This window comes from Echinops telfairi, unplaced genomic scaffold, assembly GCF_000313985.2.
Source record: "Echinops telfairi isolate 266 unplaced genomic scaffold, ASM31398v2 ScPeMD7_7412;HRSCAF=8450, whole genome shotgun sequence".
NCBI lineage: Eukaryota > Metazoa > Chordata > Mammalia > Afrosoricida > Tenrecidae > Echinops > Echinops telfairi.
The window spans coordinates 8,761,008-8,769,933 of NW_022111312.1; positions in this window are offsets into that span (position 1 = coordinate 8,761,008).

Here is an 8,926-nt window from a genome sequence, read left to right on the forward strand (position 1 = left end):
GGGGGGGGGTGTCCACGTGGGAGGATGTGGGTTTCTCCACATGGGGTTGGGGTGCTTTGCCTTCCTGCCATTCCACTGCATACGCGCTGAAGCCGAGCAGCGGAGCCGGAATGGAAGGCAGAAGGGCCTAGGCATGCATGCCATCTCTGGTGACGGGAGGAAGCCATGGTTCTGGCCTTCCCCAGAGACTGTCCAGGCAGGTCTGTCCCAGCTCATCTGCGCTTGGAGGAATAGTAGAGGAGACAGAGGGCACGGCTGGGTTCCAATCGTTTTATTGACAGAAACAGGACATGGGGCTGACGGGCAGTGTGCTAGAGTTTGACTCGCGCCTCGAATGACAGGGTCCCTCGGTCTCTTCTAATGACGGATCACCTGAGCCACTGGCTGATGAGTCTAGGCTGTCTCATCTGTTCCAGGTCCCTGTATCCATCCCTTCATCCCATTACCCCACCATTGTTCTGGTTTTTGGTGTGTGTGCACTGACGACTTGTAAAAGGAGTCCTGGTCTGGGAGGTGGGGGCTACTCTGTGCTGATGACAGCGTCCATGACTGGAGCCCACCAGCCTCTCCTTGCTAGGAGTTGGCATCGCCTCGGTGGCGGCGGGTTTGGTTTGGTTTGGTTGGTCACAGGTGCAAGGCACCTGACTCACACAGCAGGGTGGCAGCAGCGTCATGCTGAGCCTCACAGAGAGATTGGGCGTGTGGGAGGGTACACTTTAAGGATTCCTTTATCTTTTCACTCCATTTGCCCACAGATTTGTGGCAGCCCCCCTGGTCACGCAGTTGCAGGCCCATTCTCTGTTATCCTGGGTTCTAGAGAAGGTGGGCTGTGCTGCCCTCAGTCTCGGGGAGAGTCCCTGCACCCTGTCCTCCCAGCCTCTGTCCCGCACACTGGAAGCCATCCCAGCGGTGGCTCCTTAGACTACCTTATCCAGAGCCTTCTCTTAGGAAACCCACCCCCCACACCCTGCCTGGGGCCTGTGGTCTGCCCCCAGCCAGGGAGACAAGGATGTGCTTTTCAGCAAGTCTCCCAGGTCCACAGCTGCCCCCATAGAGCCCTTTAACAAATATGAACATTGAGGCTGGACTATCCCTGACTCGGGAGGATATAGTGTAGCCATCCCAGGAGCCCCGGTGGCGTGGTGGTTACTCGGGCTGCTAACCGCAAGATCAACAGTTCAAAACCACCAGGAACTCCTTGGGAGGCAGATGGGGCTTTCTACTGTCAAGAGCTGCAGACTCAGGGACCCACGGCGGGGTGGGGGAGGGGCATTCTATCCTGCCCTATGGGGTCGCTGTGAGTTGGAATCAACTCAATGGCAATGCGTTTGGTTTTATTTTTTGGAACCATCTCAGGAGCTGGGTGAAGCATGGGCCGATAACGGTTCTGACTCACCAGCTCTGGTGAGGTAGAACGATGAGGCTGTCTGCACTACAGAGTTGTGGGAAGCCCTGTGGGGAAGCTCTACTGGGTCCTGCAGGGTCGCAGTGAGTGCCATCTACTGGAGGGCAGTGGATTTAGTGGATCCATTCATGACCCCTGGCAACTTCACCCCACGGTCCCATGCCGGCATGCCCAGGAGAAGCAGTGGCGGCAGGACCCACAGGTGCCCCAAAGGCATGAGGACATTTAAGGAGGGATTGATTGGTCCCTCCCGACAAGCCCCAGAAACTACCCTGTGCAGCCGGCTCCTGTAATGAGGTAGGCTGCTTTCAGACGTAAGCTCCGTCAGTGAGAACAGCAGGTAGCTTGTTGCCCATCAGCATGGTGCTCAGCCTGAACCAAAGACCGGTTCTCCACCCCTGCCCTGCTGGGCCAGGGGTTGTGGGTCCCTGAGAGCAACAGGCTCCTTTCCTAGTTTCCAAGACAGACTTAAAACAAAACCATCTTTCTGCCTCCATTGCTTCCCTCCCCGTTCAAATTGCTAGCAGCTGTTCCACAGGGACGTGTTCATAGGAAAGGGGATGAGTTAACAGGTGGCAACATCATCCCAGTCAGCCCCCGCTTGGTCACTGAGCAGAGTAGGAGGGGGAGCTTGGAGGTGCCAGAGCCTGTGTGCTTGCTTCCTGGCGACATGTGCTGGGCTTTGCCGCTGTCACTAGAGGGAAGTAGCTACTGTAAGGCAGAACTGAGGGACAGGGAGGAAGACGGACATAACTGACAGGACAAGGGAGAGCAGAAACAGAAATAGCTTTATTGGGGGGGCGGGGGAGCTCCCGGATGAGGTTCCGTGACCTAGGCCAACAGGTCAGGGAAGTCGTGCTCAGCAGCTGGGGGGCGAGGGTTTTTAAAGGGGTGGTGAGGAATGTATGGCAATCAGCATATGGGGTCTGGAAACTCCAAGAATTGCTTGTCGACCGCTTTCTTTGAAGCCAGAACATCTGGTTTCACTGGTTATCTTATCTGGCGCCGGCTGCTACGGACCTCTGGGACATGCAGGGAAGCACATGCAGGGCCTGGACCTGCTTCAGCTTAGTCCAAACTTCTTAATATTGCTAATGGGGCGACGCTGTCTGTCTTAACTACTTCCTGCTGAGGTAGGGCGAAGAAAGGGGGGATTAAGAGTTGGAAGGTTTGGGGACCAGGCCGGTAGGCAGTGGACTGTAAGGGTGAAGAAGCTGATTGGAGCAAAAGTGCACAGATTATTATTTGAGACCCAATGAGAGGCACAACCCAGGCCATGGCAGGGTTTTGAAACCATGAGAAGCTGGTGGGGTTTTACTGACATTTCCTGGTTTAATTGCCATGGTGCGGAGTGCCTTAACAAGAGCTTGGTGATTTTGTAGGGTGACTCGTGCTAAGGATGTTAACTGCCTTTGGAGGGAGAGAAGAGAGTTATCAGTTTGATTTTTTTGCAATGGATGATGGCTACTTTTGCTGGCAGCTGAAGAGCCTGTAAGAGATTTACTGTTAATTTACCATTTACTGTGGGGGACCCTTTGGTAGTCAGAAAATCTCCGCTTTTTTCAGATGGTGGCATGACAGTAAGCTATAAAGAATGCATAATTAGAATCAGAATATATATTAGCTGCTTTTTTCCTTGAGCTAGATGGAGAGCTCAAGTGAGAGCAAAAAGTTTTGCTTTTTGAGAAATAGTTTTTATTGGGAGGCACATAGCTTTTCAGACTTGGTCAAGTGAGAGGACAGTATATGCAGCCTGCCATTGCCCCTGGGCATTTTACGACAGAACTGCCATCAACAAAATTAGATCTGGGTTAGGATAAGGTTGATCAGAAAGTCTGGGTCAGGGCAGTGTTAGTAACTCAACTGCCTGGGGGCAGGAATGGCCACTAAGTTCCAGCCAGTCTAGGAGCTGAGGCAAGAGGGTTGCTGGGTTTAAAGAGGGAGCCTGGCGTAGAGTTATATTAGGGTTTTCGATAAACATGTGATAGATATGCTGCAAGCGGTTTGGAGACAGCACAGACAGGACTCGGTGTGTGAGGAGGTCCTGCAGCCTGTGGGGATAGGCTTTGCCTGGGTTAACTTTTGGGCTCTTTCGGTGAGGGCGGTGGCTGCCGCCAGGGCCCAGAGGCAGGAGTGCCAACCCTGACTGTCATATCTAGTTGCTTAGACAGACAAGCTATAGGGGATAGAGCGGGCCCCAGGGGCTGAGCCAGGACTCCGACTGCTATACCTTGTTTTTTGCCTGTGTAGAGTAAAAAGGTTTGGCAGGGTTTGGTAGACGAAGGGGTGGGGGTGAAGGAGGGCTTGTTGGAGTTTGTTAAAGGCAACTTTGACTTAGAGTTAAACTCTGAATGGTGGGGGTGGGACACTGGGTTAAACAGATAGCAGCGGAATGAGAAGTGTGTCTTGGGGGAGGGGGGAGAGAAGTTAAGGGAGTTGGGCTGTGTCTGCTTTAGAACTGTTTTAGGAGGGGCTGCAGCTAAAGGCAAGACAATGTTGACAAGCTGGGTTAAGGGGGATGGTGAAAAAGGTATAGTGGAAGGGAGAGTGTGGGACGAGAGTATAGGGGTTGGGAGTTACCGGGTGTATGGGGATAATAGCTTCGTTAATGAGGCACAGGTCCTGGACCAAGCGATAAGTACCATTTGTTTTTTTACTGGTAAGATTGGAGCGTTGCAGGGAGAGTAGGTAGGAGTAATGAGGTTGTTAGAAAGGAGGCATTGTATGATGGGTTAACATTGGGAAGCAATGAGGTCTGTAGGGCCAGTTCTCCCAGGTTGAGTGAACGAAGGGGAAGGAGCAGAGGTGCTGTGAGACCAAAAGTAAGGTGTAAGGAGGTTCCTAACTAATCTAAAATATCTCTTTCCAACAGAGGGACCGGGCACAAAGGGATTATAAGGAAGGAATGAGTAGTAAAGGGCTAGTACACCTGGGGCAGGTAGGCTTGCCATCAACATCCATGACTGAGATTGAGGAAGGATTGGTTAGCCCTGATAATGAGGGCAGGTCAGAAAAGATCGCTTCTGTGTAAGAAGGAAATTTACTCACCCAATACCTTGAGCAATACCCCAGGCTCGGCGAGGGTGACGGGGGTCCAGTCAGGGTCTCCTCAGACTTCGGCCAATCCCAGCAGGGCCAACGGTGGGTCAGGAATTGGAAGGACTTCCAGTGTCCGCTTTGACCACATGCCTGGCAGGGTTTGGTTGGAGCTTTAGGCCTGGGGCACTTCTGTTGCCAGTGTCCTTTTCTACACTTGAAGCAGGCACCAGGTGGTGGTCGTTGTTCCCATACACCCTTGCCCCACGCTGCCCTTCTGGGACCTCAGGGGAATCACCAGCCACAGGGCTGCTACTACCTTCTGCCGGAACCAGGCATCACAGGCTGACTGCCTGCTCCTCATGGCTGTTAAAACCTAAAATGCCATATTCTCTAAATCTTGGACCAGGGTTTGCGGGCCTTTTTGTCCACCTTTTTTAAGCTATTAAGATAAAGCATCAGTTAAGCAGCTTAAAAAGGTGGCTGGATTCACGTCAGGCTTTTGAGTGATCTTAAGATGATCAAAATTGACTCCTATATGGGAAATGGCTCGAAGCCAAGTCAAGGAACCCTGAAGCATTTTATTATGGCAGGCACGTCTGTCCCTACCTGCTTGATTGTTAATCTGATAACTTCAACCAGGTTTTTGTCTGGGAATGCCTAGGTTTAGGGTCGGTCAAATGAACCTGGTTGGAGTGCTGCTGAACAGTGACAAAAATGCGTTCCCTTTTACCTGCAGTTAGGGTAGAGGAAAGGATGACAAAAATATCATGCCAGGACAAATCATAAGCTTGAGTTAAATACCAAAACTCCTTAATATAGGTGGTGGGATCATTATAAAGGAGCCTAAACGCTTTTTAATCTGAGATACATCAGTGAGAGAGAAGGGACCATGAACCGGACCACTCTCTCAGTCCCGGCCACTTCCCGGAGTGGACAAAGGAGAAGGGGTTCTGAGGTCGCATGTGCTTGCTAACAGGTGAGGTGAGTATAGACTTAGGTTCCTCCAGCGAGGCAGGTAGATTGGGAGACGAGGACGTGGGGGCTCCTGGTGGCCAGAATAGGGAGAGGGGTGAGTAGGAGGGGAGACAAGGTGTTCAGGCAGGTCGGAAAAGGCAAACACCAGAGGGGGGTCCAGAAGCAGGAGGAGAGGAGGAATTTTCTTTAGTCAAGAGGACTAGGGAAGGGGAGCAGGAAGTACAGAGAAAGGGACGGGAGCTCAGAGGAAAGGCGGCCTGGACAGACATACAGAATCTCAGACTATTTGTGAGTTTACTGGCAGAAATTGTTGAGATTTCAGAGGATATTGAAATCAAAAGTGCAGCAATTAAAGTTACTTCCCGGAGCTTTCTGACCTCTCTCTCCTGCCAGTCTCGGGGTGGCAACCATTGATTTGTGCTCTGCTTCCCTGTGTGGGAGAGGTGTGTCAGAGGCTGAGCAGGGAGGGAAGCAGAAGGGGAGAGAGAGACCCCAGAGTCTGAGGGGTCTGACTAGGAGAAGGGGTGGGCGTCCGTGGCACGGTGCCTCAGCCTTTGGGAGTTGAGGGGGTAGCGGAGGAGGTGATGGCGAGGGGCACCCAGAATATGGAGGGGGCCTTGCTGGGGGCGCAGATAAGGGGTCCAGAGAAAGACAGAAGGGGAGTACTGTCTGGGTCTGATTAAGAGTGTTTGGCTAAGAGATCCTGAGCAGGGTGACAGGTAGTAGAGAGGGATGGGAACGAAGAAAAAGACCTGAACATATAGGACTTCTGGTTATTTGTGAGTTTGTTGACAAAAATTGAAAGTGCTATTTTCTGGCTAGCAACTCATTGTCCAATTGGTATTGAGGCCAAACTTGGTTACAGAAAAAGACCAGGCATTTAGGGCGGAGATCAGGAGCCAAAACCAATTCAGTAAGGTTGGTAGTAGGCACCCCAAAGGACTGTCCGTAGGGGGCTGGGACAGAAGACTTCCCATTGTGTCTCAAACTGCAGGGGGTACGGACAGAAGAGAAGGGTGTCCCCTGGTCCCCATTCGCACCCTTCAGTCAGGAGATGGCCCGGTAACCCTGAGAGGCGTCCTGTCAGAGCTAGGGGCCCAGTGGGAGAGTCCTGAATTCTTTGGAACAGGAAGGCTCCCTGGCGCAGACCTGCGGCTTTAACGGGCAGACAGGGGCCTCGGATCAGAGAGACACAATGGAAGCCCGGGAGGGGAGGGGGCCTGGCTTTCTGGCCGGTAAAAATGGAGGTTAGTTAGGCCTCTGTTCAGGGTGAGAGGAAGGGGAAGCAGAACATTTTAGAGAAAGCACTGCGGGCCGCAGACGCAAAACACACAAACAGGTAGGAAAGACTCAGACTCACGTCTGGGTTCCAGTCCTGGCAGAAGGTGCAGTTTTGTTATCAGCAGGAATTTTGTTATCAGCAGGAATCCCAGGAGGTAAACAGAGGCAAAAGGCTGGAGGCCACCTGAGAGACCATAGACACAGAGAAAAGATGGACACGAGAAACTGACCTTCTCGTCGCACCCCTTTCAGGAAGGCAGCTCCTCTTGGTGTCAGGGTTGCTTTTCAGGGCGTTCAGCTAGTTAGCCTCCCGCGGACGCTATGTTCCCATACGAGTTTGCTGGTGTCCAGAGCAACAAGACAAATGAGACAGAACGAACATACAGGGAGAGATACTGACCAAATGTAAGGCAGAACTGAGGAACAGGGAGGAAGACAGACATAACTGGCAGGACAAGAGAGAGCAGAAACAGAAATAGCTTCATTAGGGTCAGGGCAGCTCCAGGACGAGGTTCCATAACCGAGGCTAACAGGTCAGGGAAGTCACACTCAGCAGCTGTGGGCGAGGGTTTTTAAAGGGGTGGTGAGGAATGTATGGCAATTATGTTGACCCTTTGAGGCTTTCTTTGAAGCCAGAACATCTGGTTTCACTGGTTATCTTATCTGGACCTTTGGGATGTGTAGGGCCAGGACCTGCTTCAGCTTAGTCCAAACAGCTCCGTAGTGACATTCCTGTGTCTTTCTTTTAAAGTGCTCAAAGTGATTCCCTTGAAAACATTAGGCAGGATGGTGGGTGATACACAGACCGTGTGTTCTCCCGCTCCATGGCGAAGGTCTGCACAGCTGTCGGGGTTCCGAGTCAACACATGCTCCTGGTGACACTGGGCGCCCCCACACATTCTCTCGGTTTCCCTGACACACACACACCCCCCCCGCCCCCGATATTTCCCTTTTGTTGTCTCAAAGTTAATTCCTAAAAAACACCGTTGATACTTTTTTACAAAGAAGCCTAATCCTGACAGGTGATGTCCCTGCACTCCCAGCTGACCTCTGGGGTCAGCTCCTATTCGGCATCTCAAGAGTGTCTCAGGAGACTCCAGTCTCAGCCCCGGTGTGTCTAAAGTGAGTTGAGGTGCTTTCCCACATTTTTCTCCTATCAAGGCCCCTTTCTGGTAGCCCTGATTAGAATGATAAGCAGTGGTACCTCTCGTTCGGCTGTCCGCGTCCATGAGGCCGTGGTTCGTGCAGACGAGTCGTCCTGCAGATTCTTCTTTCCTTTATGGTCTGGATGAAGGGAGACCAAGGCCAAGGCCGCTTTCCCAATTCCCAGCACTACGCACCTGATAAGAATGGAGAATCTGACTCAATGAACCATGCATTGTACCAGCTGACCAAGACGTCCCATAAGATTACCACCCTAATCCTTCAAACCCAGAAATCCAATCCTGAAGGGCATTCGGCTAAGTCAGTCATATCCAAAACTGTGACCACTAGGGCTACCTTATATAATGTCACAATGATAAACACGTGATAATAGTATGGATCTATAGTCACAGAGAAGCATATACACCCACACATCAGCAATTCCCACAGGCCCCTTCGCATGGCCTCCATGAGTCGGTCTCCTCTTGACCTCTGTTGGGTGTTACTCAGGTGGGTCATGGGCTTTGAGGGGGCCTTATCGTATAGCCTTATTATCTGTTCTAAGAGTCATGATTCTCGAGAGCAGTGGTTCTCAACCTGTGGGTCTCGACCCTTTCACAGGGGTCACCCAATTCATAGCAGTAGCAAAATGACAGTGACGAAGTAGCAATGAAAATAGTGTTATGGTTGGGGGGTCCCCACCCCATGGGGAACTGTATGAAGGGTTGCGGCCTGAGGAAGGTGGAGAACCGCTGCTCTCGCGTTTTAGAAGGGATTGGACAGCACGGCCTTTCAAGATACTCTGTGAAGAGTCCAGGGGAAAGGCTGCTAGCCCGGCGGGAAGGATCTCAGGACAGAACGCGCACTGGCCTGGGTTCAAATCCCAGCTCGGCCACTTGCGCTACAAGCAAGTCAGCTCCACTTCCTGAGCCTTTAAAAGAGGCGCAAAGTCACCCCCGAGCCCCTGAGTCTCAAACCCAGGGTACCTTTGTACTCGATTCCCACAGCCATCTTACTAAGAATTCTCCAGGGAGGTTCGGTTTTTCATCCCAAACCGCCTCCTTTGCCAATGGGATTGTGTTT